General features: G+C 46.8%; 1 protein-coding gene across 4 annotated transcripts in view; it reads left to right on the top strand.

Moving 5' to 3' along the window:
- ClC-c (chloride channel protein 3) overlaps positions 1–11,847 on the top strand; it is a 79,710-nt gene that overhangs the window by 5,543 nt on the left and 62,320 nt on the right. The window lies entirely within an intron of this gene.

Here is an 11,847-nt window from a genome sequence, read left to right as displayed (position 1 = left end):
GCCCTTGCCTATACCCTAGAATCCTTCCAACTTCTCTACGCAGTTCACTTCTCGGCGCAGTCTTTGTGATATCTAGACTTGTCGGAATCGTTTTGACAACCTGGCTTCTTTCACTTCGCTTTTCACATGGGTTTCCCACTATCCTGCGACACGTTTAGGTACTCGAGGTAAGGAGTTTTAGAAATAGCGTGCCCAAGCAGCGTTACTTGCGCAAAAACTCAAACTCCATTGTAGGCCCTTGATGTCCATAGCATGTATGAAAAAAAAAAAAAAGGAAAACGTTAATTTGAAGGCCTTCAAAGTTCGCCGTATCTTCAGTACTTGCATATTTTTGAATTTACTGATGGTGACTCGTTTCCCACATGACGGTGAAGCCTAAGCAGTCTTTAATCGGGATTGGAGGCGATATGAACGTATGCAAAAATAAATGAGTAAATAAATAAATAAATAGAAAAATAACCAAATGGAGAGAGAGCTACGAAAGAAAAGTTCTAATAAAAGCATTGATATTACTCGATCGAAAGTAATCAGCCATTTATTCAGGACTACCACCCTGTGCAGTCAATGTGCGGCTCGCCGTCTGTTGTGAATGAGAGTATACACGTAGATTTGTGAGTTTTTTCTTTCTTTTTTTCTGGGGGGGGGGGGGGTGTCAGTGTGGCGGTACCTATTGTTTGCGGGTGATGATTAACAAGCTTTGGCTTAATGGCGAGTGTGATGCAGGACATATTGATGTGCTAGTTGCTGTATATAGATAGCTGTCAGATATTAATGCGTCCCCCCCTTCCCCCTGTCTCCTGGGCGGGGTACATGTAGAGACACCTTGAAATAAAAAAAATCGAGCGTCAACCCGTAAAACAGGATATATCGAATATAAATGGGCAGATAACCAAGCTCCTCATCTCCAAGTATAGAGACGGCGTGCGATGAACCACTGACCTTTCTCGTTTTCAACCTCTCTCTCGTTCACTCCTTGATTTCGTCTTCCGCACAAATTTTGTGTTCGTATGCGTGGCTGAGGCAGCATTTAAGGGTCATGCAGAACATTCAAGGTAAGAGGGAAGGGTGATGATTTAGAGGATCTGCTGGGCTCTTCCTTACAAAACCCTTACCTTATACATTTGAAGAGGTCGGACTTGAACTTTTCAAAGAGACAGTTGGAAGTTGCCGCCTACATGCATTATTTCGGTGGCAGTAGCTTATATTGTTATTTTTGTAATGTTGTAGAGTTCGAGGAAGAAAAAAAGAAAGAAAAAAAAGGGCATGCGTAGCCGCGCCACGTTGCATGCCGCACTTCTGTAGCGGTAGTGCATCATTCGATTGCAAGCGGCATAGGTTTAAAACTACAGTAATGAAAATGTATGCTCACTTGCAACTACTGCTCATTGCGCTATTCTTTTTCTTTTCTATTTATTCTTATTTAAACATTTATCATACTCATCTGTGCTTCTTCCTTTTTTATTTCTTTATTATAATTATAGTTATCATTTTTTTGAGAGCAGATTTAAGTGTTCCCATCTGCGCACTCAAAACCGCAGTAAGTGGGGCTTCCAATGTTTCTGACGGCGAACGTGTTATTCTGGACCTTCTGGACATTGCTAGACTCGCCATCTTGTCAGCCCTCGTTGGCTCACGGGGCGACTACGTACGGCTGCCCTGATTGGCTCAACACGCAAACGTGGTGGAATTCGAGACTGCCGATCCAATCGAAATCCCACGATTTGTCCCTATTTATCAATTAGAGCTCTGGAATGTAACGAAAGTAGAGGTTTGAAAGATAAGAGTTAATCAATTTAAACTGATTTACCGTTTCTCTTTATCCTTATAGCGTCACTTTAAATAGTTTACGGTTCGCATGCTCGTCACTTGTCACTGGCTGCTGCGGGGCTGCGTCGTGCTGGTTGCAGAGCTGAAAAAAAAAAAAGGGGGATGCGTCCTCAATGTGGGCGTCGCGTGCTGGTTTCGATGGATGTCACGGGAGTATCGCCGAAGATTTGTGTGCCGTCGTGATACGTATCAAGTGTCGTGACATGTCATTTCATTTCTCGTCACGAATTTTCTTTCTTTTCATCGGCACCGGGCAGCACGCGTGGATTGCATTCGACGCGATCGGCAGAGGCGCGCACGTCAATCATCTCATCGCGAGATTGTCACCGCGAAATAAGTGCGCTTGGTTTCCGCCTTGAGAGGAGCGTTGTTGCATAGACACCGGCCTTTACATGTTTGCACAGTTCGAGCTGAATTTGTCGGGCCAGTTGTGGGCCAGTTGGTACTGGTTCGTACTGTGGGTCGCGCGAGGCACACGCGGACAAGATTGGAAGGCACCGACGAGACGAACGGCACCTTTATCGAAAGGCACCCGGTGGAGCTTGAGAGATATATGTTTCTTGTGAATCACCGTATACCCATAGATAAAAGTTCGCGCCCGTGTATAGTCCTTGCGCTTTTTTTTTTAATTTTTAAATGTTCGTGCGTGTCTCGCGCAGCGAACAGAACGATTTTCACAACTCCCAGATTTCCGATTTTTGCCCTCGGGAAAGCTTTCACACGGTAAACTTAATGGGTAACGACGAAAGCGGCAGGTTACAGTATAGCCTACTGAACGTAATATACGGGGTCTCCCTAGCTGCCACCAGTGTGCCTCCGAAGTTAAACTATATCTTTATTGATAAATATTGCCTCGAAATGCACAATACATTCTACAGTGTCGAGGCCACGAGGCGCATTTCTTACATGAATGCTGTCGAGAATATATATACCCATATATTCTACGACAGGACATGACACAGATTTTTTTTTTTTTTTTCCTCGGCAGATTTGGATGCGAAACGCATACGATGAGAATATTTCCGGGGCGACAAACACTGACACGGAGAAAAGGTTGCATAAATTCGGCTGGGAAAGAGCCAGCGCAGTGTGTGTCCCGGTGTATGTAGCGCAGCATCTTAGTGTTTGGCAGCGGACTGAAGCACAAAGCCAGGCACAAGAAGACGTGTGTATTCTGTATATACAGCCACATCCACGTCGATACGGGGTGAGATTTTAAAGCGAGCGCTTTGTTTTAGCTATACTTCGCCCGCCTTATATGGACGTCGGCCGATCTCGCACTATAAAAATCGGGAAGGGAGTCGACTTGGGCCACTAAGGTATGTGCTTGCCGAGCAAGCAACACGGGTCACTGCATGGGTAAGTCGCGAGTGCGTATGTTGGTGCTGGCTACCCTCCGGCCTAGTATACAACTTGGGTCACTGGGTGTGTGCACGAACAGACAACTTCGGCAGTGCGTATATGCGATGCATACTGTAGCAGAAACCAATATGCCGTGTCGTGGTATCATTTGGCATTGTGGTTGGCAGCGAGGTTGTCACTTCGTGGGTCCGCTGATGTGACCGCGAGGTCTTGTGATTCACCGCGCTGGTATTAGGGATACGCGAGCACGTTGCACAAAGCTATAGCTGCCTTTCTTTTTTCAGTCAAGCAGCAGTTATTTTTTTTATTAATAGCTTGACAAGTTCAGGAGACTAATTGCGCGGTCAATTTTCAAGTGTTGTTTACCACGGAGAGAAACGCGACGTACGAAATGCAACGCGCCGGGACCCACGGAGGAAGGAAATGCACTTTAGAGTGAACACTACTAGCCATGTCCCGCAAGCCTAAAGCCCCTTGCAAGCCAGCTCTCCTCGCCCTTTCCTCCCTTAAAAAAAAAAAAAAAAAAAAAAAAAAAAAAAAGGTTGGTCTAGCACGTGAGCGGCGGTGGCGCGTGGATGGAGGGGCTTTAGTTCGGGGTAGGTTTGAATAGGCGCGCACTTGTTCGGATGCCTTGCCAACCGCTCTGTTAGCCACCGTGGCTCTCTGCACATTAATCAGGTTGTCTACCAACCGGGAAAAGCCGGGAATTCTCAGGGAACTTGTGCTTCTATCATGGAAAATTAGCTGTAATTTTGTTGAAAGGGAACGAAAGCCGCGCTAATGCTAGCTCGAGTAACAGAGAGGAATCGTAACGAATCGTCTTTGACGCCGTGTTGCCGGCTGGAGGAGTTGCCAGTGTACAGTCAGTGACTGAATTTCCAGTTTCTAATCCTTCGCGGTTCCACCATGTATTCCATAGAGTCCATGTATAAGAACGTCTGAAACTTAGGACGCAAGAACCCTGCGCCGTCTGATTTTCCCGACTTTTTGCCGTGCCCGCAATATCCGAGACGGCATTAATCAAAGCAACAGCCGCACCCATTTTGATTATGTCGCCCCTCGAACCGGCGCTCTCGCACGCAGATCCGCTGGCAGCCGTAGCCACCACCGCGGCAACGCGAGGCCTAGCTGCTTCGAAGTTGACTATTAAGGCCCTTGCGGTTCGGTGCCGTGTTTTTTATTGAAAGAATTTGCCGCTGTCAGCTATGGCACCGACTTTGCCTCTGTAATCCTGGCGATTGGCTTCGAAGCTTAGAAAGCACGGCGCGTTTCATAATGCCATTTCCCGAAAGCCGCTCTGCCTCTGCACCGCAATGTTACGCGGTGAAGCGTGCATGACAGTATTGCGGTGAAGCATAACAAGCATGGGAAGGAGCAATTGTCACGCGACGCAGTATGTATCGCCTAAGTACACACGCTTGCACCCGCCATCTCTTGTCACAGTACGAGCGCCGATATGCCTAACAAGTGTACTGGCCGCCCTTCAGAGCTTTTTCGGATGAGACTGGGGCGATTTGAACCCTTAAGGACAGTAAAAGACATGCATGGATTTTTTTCGAACTGCCCGATTTTTCGGACGTTTTCGCAGCCCCTAGGGAGTCCGAAAAATCAGGCGTTGACTTTACAACTGAACAAGAGGATGCTTCAAATGGTCCATGGTGCGAACGTGCGGCGGAAGGAGGACGAGAACAGAAAGGACCTACGCATTGAGGAACGAATGGGAAATGAAGCGTGCCGCCGCTTCTTCCACGGAGCTTGAGCTCAAAAAACAATGTGTTGGCTGACGCCGAGATGCAGGTGTCCCTCATCCAAACCAAGATAAAATCTTTGGAGCAGTGAAACACAACACTGAGGCGTTTTGCGTGGGCTGGTAGTATGTCAGGACTGTTGAGGTTGACTTACCAGCTGTTGAGAGAGAATCTCACTTGTGACAAAGTTCGCACGTCGTAAAAATGTGCTTGCTATCAGTTGATAGATATAGCTCACGTTCGAAAATATTTGCTTCTGTATGCATCTCCTTTTTATTCGTATTTGAGAATGTTCGACTCTATTTGCAATGGGTCTTATATTTTATTCGCTGTGCATTTTACTAACCCCGGCAAAATCTCAAGAAATGTAGTTAAAAAACTTTATGTGCGACCACATCGACGGGCGCAGAGCTTGAGACACTCCGTGCTGCACTTGATTTCATAAATCAGGAGCCACCACAACAATGGACAGTTTTTTGTGATTGCAAGGCAACCCCTCACTGCATAAAAAACCCAATGCGCCCCAAACCCACTGCCCTCCCTTCTGTTTTCTTTTTGAATAAAGTAAACGCTACTCCTTATTATACAAGATGGATTAAGTCGCTTGTCAAAAATTTTTGAACATGCTTACGATAGAAATACAGCATCGGGTGACATGGTGTCAGCCCGTCTTAACATAAAACGAAGTTCTGTGTTACTCAGGGAATTTTGCAAAGGCACTCAGGGCGCAAAAAAAACCCGGAAATCTCGGGAAATTTGGAAATTTCAACTTGGTTGACACCCAGCATGTTCTCCCCACATGTTCGCGCAGCTCCGCATATTGGAACCTATTTCTTTGCAGCCCGCGAATGCGGCAGCAGTAAGTTGCTGTATAGCACGCGTTGTATTTTCGGAAGGCACTAAAAGTGTTGTGCCGACTCCTCTTGCTTCAAAGTTTGTGACGCTCCCTCCTTTTCCTTCCTCTCCGTCACGGAAGCGCAAGGAACGGGCGAGATGGACGGGACGGCCGGGCGCTCGTGGTCCCGTGTTTTAGCGCTTCAACCTTTTCCGAGCACGCTTCCCCAACTGACTCAGAAATTAATTACGCCAGAAGCTCCCTTGTGGCGCTTGTCAGCTAATGCGTAAACATTATTTCCAGTCGCTCATATCTTGCACTCGTGCAACCGATGATCGATTGAAGGGCCGATTTACGAACGCCGCTGCTCACTAGTTGTATCAAGGAGGACGCAGGTTGCTGCGAGTATTGCAATGGCCTAATTGGTTACCATAATTAATCGTAGTTAACCTTATTAGACGAGATTAATGTGATCGTAATTAATTTGAATTAGGGCTAGGGGATGTAACCTGAATTAATCTTAGTTATCTTATTAATCTTGATTGGGCGTAGTTTATAAACAGCAATTTATATTAATTAGGCTTGTCATCTCAGTGCCTCTTAGTTAATACTGATTATAAGTTAAAATTTAGTCCGTCGTAATTAAAATTAATTACTCTTAAGCGCCCTAATTAATATCAATAATACTCCAATTGAACCTTAAATGCTCTTGAATACGCTAACTCATTCCCATTGGTGTCCCTGACCCTTCATTAATCTGAATAAGGCTTATATAGGCTGAATTTCATCGTAATTAATCTCATTGGTATTTTATTAGCCTTATTTACTCTTAATGCCTCCTTGTACTCACTATATACAGTCATAGTCATATATCTCAGTAGTCATACATAGTCATAAGGCATTCTCATATACATACAACCCGTAGGACCCCGTGTGTACCTATGGAGGGCATCGTGCCATGCGTTACAGACGGACGGACTGATCTCCGAGGGAAGTTGCCCTAGAATTCTTACGCAATAAAATACTCCATCACAGGAGGTCGAGTGACTCGGCGCTGTACTGCCGTTGCTGGCGGTGCTTGGGATTTCCCCAATGAACAGCAGGTCTCCCCGCCTCCTGTTTCTTCTTGTAATTCCCACTTTTCCCCTTTGCTCATTCTGGGTTGCGCTAATACACTGCAGCCAATATGCCAGCACTGCGAAGAGTCTTTATTTGCACTACAGACTTTAATGACATGTCTGGGATTAGAGAAATGGAGAGTATACATCGAAAATTTTTTTTTTTTTTTATAGACACGGGATAAGTTTTCTTTCATGCTTTTTTACTGGGCGACGAGCCACTTACTGTCCTACATAAACATATATTCAAACACTTAAAAGCCACAGAAACCGTATACAAGAAAACTGTCGTTCACTTCTATAAACACCGGTTTTATATCATAATTAAAAGTTCACCGACCGGGTTATACAAACCTGTGTCCGGCGCATCGGCCTGCACCGCTGCCGCGCGAAGATAAAAAAAAAAAATCCAATTTATACAATGAGTTGCGCTAATGCCAAGAAAGCGTCAGGAGGGCTGCTCGCACGCGCGCGTGCACGAGCAAAGACGCATCATCGCACGGGAGCATCATACGAAACCTTCACCCATTTAAGAGGGCGCGGCAGAGACTGAAACAGCTGCCGGCGGCGGTCGCGACATAAAGGAGGCGGACGAAGATATGTGAGGAAGGGCGGTGGTAGAATCCGTGGCGGGAAATTGCGCAGACCGTCGTGCATTTCGGCGATCGTGAACGCGCGCCGGCAGTTTCCTTGCCGCCGGTTTTTCTTTCTTTACGACTCTTTTGTGTTGCAGACTGAGGCAACTGAGTGAGAAAGCATGCCCTGCCTCCTCCTATCCGCCTTCTCCCTACCAGCCACTTGTCGTTGACCCCGCTTATCGGCTCGCAACGCCTTGTTTCGCTCATTCGTTCTCCTTCCATGGACTCCGAGACTGCGCGCGCCGCCAAAATGTCGGAGGCATCGGTGCGTCTCGCCGCGGGCCGCAGTGGCTAGTACGGCCTCCGAGATCGTACGGCCGCTCCGCCTCGCCGCCCCCGATCTCGGAAGCAGTGGCACAGATCCCGTGATTTTGTTGAAATGGAATGCGAAAAACTTCTTGGCTTGCCAACATGTCGTGACCGCACGTCGGAAGGAGCGGGGTGGGGGGGGGGGGTAGGTGAGGGGAGGGGGAACCCCGCGTAGTCGAAATTTATCCGGAGCCATCCACCAAGGTGCTCAGGAGACACGCGCCTCGGGGACGTGAAACCCCGTTGATTGAATATTTCATTTCTCTCGCTCGGAGCGCAGGGGGCACGCACTCGGACACGCCTGCCGCGTGCCTCATTCGCCCTCTCATTCCCGTTGTGTTTGTATCTCGTCCTCGCGCCTTCACTCACTCCTTCGCTCACTCATTTCCTCTTCGATTTGGATTTCACTCGGTAACCGGCCGGTGCGCGCACGCTCGCGTCCGTAACTTACTTATCCAGGCGCCCTCAAGCTCGTGTGCATCGAGAGACTACGCGCTGACGCGCATAACCGCACCCGCGCAGGCGTGAGTGTTCCGTTTATTCTTCTTTCAGTGAGTTCTTGCTGCGCAACGCAATCTCGCCATTTGAAAGAAAGTGTGGGGGGAGGGGGGGGATGTACCTTAGCTTTCCTTAATCATTATTGCCAATTCAAGCGCTGCATTTGATTGAGTTCGTAGAAGCGGTGGTGTTAAATAGTTCCTCTGTTGCAAGTGCAGACGCTCTCGACTTCCGCCCCATCGGTATACATAGTAAGGTTTATCTGGGAGACGCATACGAGGTCTGCCTAAAGCAGCAGGTGACAACTGCTCGCCGACATTCCTTATATATCTTTTTAAATTTATATTTGCCGGAGAATCTGTCGCGTAACCGCAAGCTGTTATTTAGGCGTGAGACTTGCGTTGTCACGAATTTCTCGCTTGCGCCGCGTAGCTCGCGTTTTAATAAAAACGTGGCGGAAATTCTCTTGCACGCTGCGTCACTGCGACTCATATGTGTCAAAACTTTTTGATTGCGGCCTAGCCCTGCTTCCTTAGTCTCTCTCTCTCTCTCTCTCTCTCTCTCTCTCTCTCTCTCTCTCTCTCGCTCCTTTAACTTCGTCATCAGTCTGGGAGTCCGTCTTCTCTCCCAGTGTTGTGTGTCTGTATGTCTTCGGGAGTAAAACGCGCTTTACTGTTCTTACTTGCTACGTTTCAGCCGACATAAACATGGAAGGGTTGTTTTATCATTCTTTTCTTCTTTTTTTTCCTTCTCACTTCGCGGTCGCTTGTGCGCGTCTGAAAATGTGTCACAAATGTGAATTTATGAAGGCAGACTTTGCTCATGGCCAAGTGCCATATAGAACTGTGTACGACGGCGCTTTGTCGCGCGCGGTCCATATAGCATTGGTTGACGGCGGCGCGGGTTCGGCGCAGTGCTCGATCGAGAAGTCTGACCTCTGCGCTTGTTGGCTGTAATTTGATCTCAAAGAACAATCAAGATCTCCAAGTGCAACTGTACGTGTGGTTGCGAGCCTCGCTCGAACCTTCGTGCTGTCCGAGAAGAGTGTCGGCTCCTTTTCGCAGTGCCGCACATAGGTATAGCGGTAAGTATTGAGCGTAATTGTTCATCGACTGCGTGAGCGTTACACGGCATGAGTTTTGGGACTTAAGGAAACGGTACACAGGGGGTGTTGGTGGTATCTGCGCATGGGCTTGCTTGAAGTGCTGTTTCTTTCTTTCTTTTTTGTGGGTGTGGGTGTGTGTGTGTGTATGTGTGGGCAGTGCCATAATCCGCTGGTTACCGTAACGTAGCTCCTATTGGTTTCAGAGCGGACTATACAAGTGCCTTTAAACAAATACATCTGCACTAGGCGGTATTCAGTTGTACGAGGGCGAATCAGAAAGCATCTGCCCCTATTTTGTTTTCTTTCTTTAGACAAATTACATCTGTAAATGCGAAGTCAACATATCCATTCCCAGCGGTGGACCTTTCTTGGACCGGCACGGCTTTATCTGCCGGTAGCTCCGCGGTACGGCGCTGCTGTCAGTTGAAGATGTCGGTTGTGCTTCACACGTCCACGGCGTACGAGCAACTATAGTAGGATACAACTCTAGAAAAAAAAAAAAAAAAACAGCAGTTGGAAACCAAAACACACGGACCGCACGGGGTTGTTACTCCGCCAGCCGGTCCTGTACGAAGCAAACAAAATAATCGTCATGCGACCATTTGAAAGTGGCGTCGTACTTGATACATCCGGAGCGTCTGCTGTTCTTGAAGTTTTTCACCGGGGGAAGCGATGAGATGTGCAACAGACATGGACAAAGTGTATGGAGTCTGAGCCTTTCACTCTTCAAAAGTCCGTGGTACAGTTAATTTCACTGTTGACCCCGTTTTACTCGTAAAACTTCACTGCCAAGTGAAGTGAAATTTGACAATAAATAGTTACAGCGAAGCAAGCATTTTAGTTCAGTTAAATAAAGAATTAGGCCTTCGCCGTTCCTCCATAATAGCCTAATGAAAACGTACAAAATTACGCGCTTTATTTTTGTGGTTACCGCCTTGTTTAGGTAACAGGGAAAGCTTGAAGCATGAACTATTTGTAGCCTTGCGGAGGAACAGTGGCTGGCTGTTATGAGGGTGTGGGCGGGGCTTCACCGCAGACCTGAGTTGTATCCTATTATAAGTGTGATACGTTTTCTATGGAGCAAAAGGGACAAACGCCCGTCGAAATCCGCAGGGAAATGCTGCCCACGTTTAGGGAAAGGTGCCCCGCTTTCAGAAGTGTGAGGTGGTGGTGTTGCGAGTTCGCAAAAAGCCGTGGAGACTTGCATGATAATGAGCGTTCGGGGAGGCCGCACGCGTTGCTGACTGAAATTTCGCAAATGTAGTGCTGCGATGGGACGAGTATCTGTACCGATGTGGGAACTATATGGAAAAATAGTGTAAGGTACGTGGAACAGTACGTATATTTGTAATTACCACTGTGTACCTTATTTTGGATAATAAAAGAAATAGCAGCAAGGACTTTCTGATTCGCCTTCGTAGGTGGCTATCGTGGGGCATTGCAAGTTTGCATTTTATAGACGCTTGGCGTTTGTGCTGCAGATGGACCTGTGGCATGCCCTACAAGATGTAACAGCATGAAACTTTTTGGCGCGGTATACTCTTCGGTCGATAACTTTCGGGGTCACGACTTTCAGTTCACGTTGATCCGCGCAGCCGCCGGTAATGGATTTAACGAAAGGAGTGCTATTTTCGCTTCGCATATACAGGATGATCATTCTTAAGTGTTGTGGCATTTTTGAAAAATCGCATGTGGCAGATAGCATAACTCATCCCCTTGAGCTGGACTATTCATAATTCTTGTCTTTGAGCTGGATTAGTCTAAGAGGTGGACATTATTACCATAAGAAATATAAACACATATTCAACTAATTAACGAATGTTCACAAATCAACTTTCTAATTAATTACTTTATGGCACATATTGCAATTCATCAATTGTAGCCGGTGAGCTTACAAGACGTGTCCACTTGAAATGAATTTGCAGGATTACATCAGTTTCGATATATTATTTCCCGAAGTGAGAGGAGATACATGGGCGTTCCAGTTACTTTTGTGCTTCACTGCATAAGATAGCGTCTCGTTAAAGTGAAACAACGGTACATTTTTACGGCGAGCTTGATGGCATATCTCCGAACTGGCATCATTCTGGAAATTCATTCCAAGTGGATACGCCTTGCAAACTCACCGGCTACAATTCGAAAATTTTAATATATGCCGTAAAGTAACTCATTCAGAAGATAATTCGTGATTTTTGTTAATTAGTTGAATATGTCTTTCGATTTCTCGCGCAGGTAATGTCTGCCTCTCTGAATAATCCAGCCCAAGGACTAGAATTATGTCATCTGCAACGGGCTATTTTTAAACATTCTGTAAAACTTTCTGTCTGACGTGCAACCCTTCCATCCCCTTTCTTTCCCTCTTCCTTCCAACAATGATCACCCTGTACATCTGTGGGTACATTGCCAG

Source organism: Dermacentor andersoni, chromosome 4, assembly GCF_023375885.2.
Source record: "Dermacentor andersoni chromosome 4, qqDerAnde1_hic_scaffold, whole genome shotgun sequence".
In the NCBI taxonomy this organism is placed as follows: Eukaryota; Metazoa; Arthropoda; class Arachnida; order Ixodida; family Ixodidae; genus Dermacentor; species Dermacentor andersoni.
The sequence above is the reverse complement of the archived record's forward strand: the minus strand, read 5'-3'. Positions and strand labels throughout refer to the sequence as shown.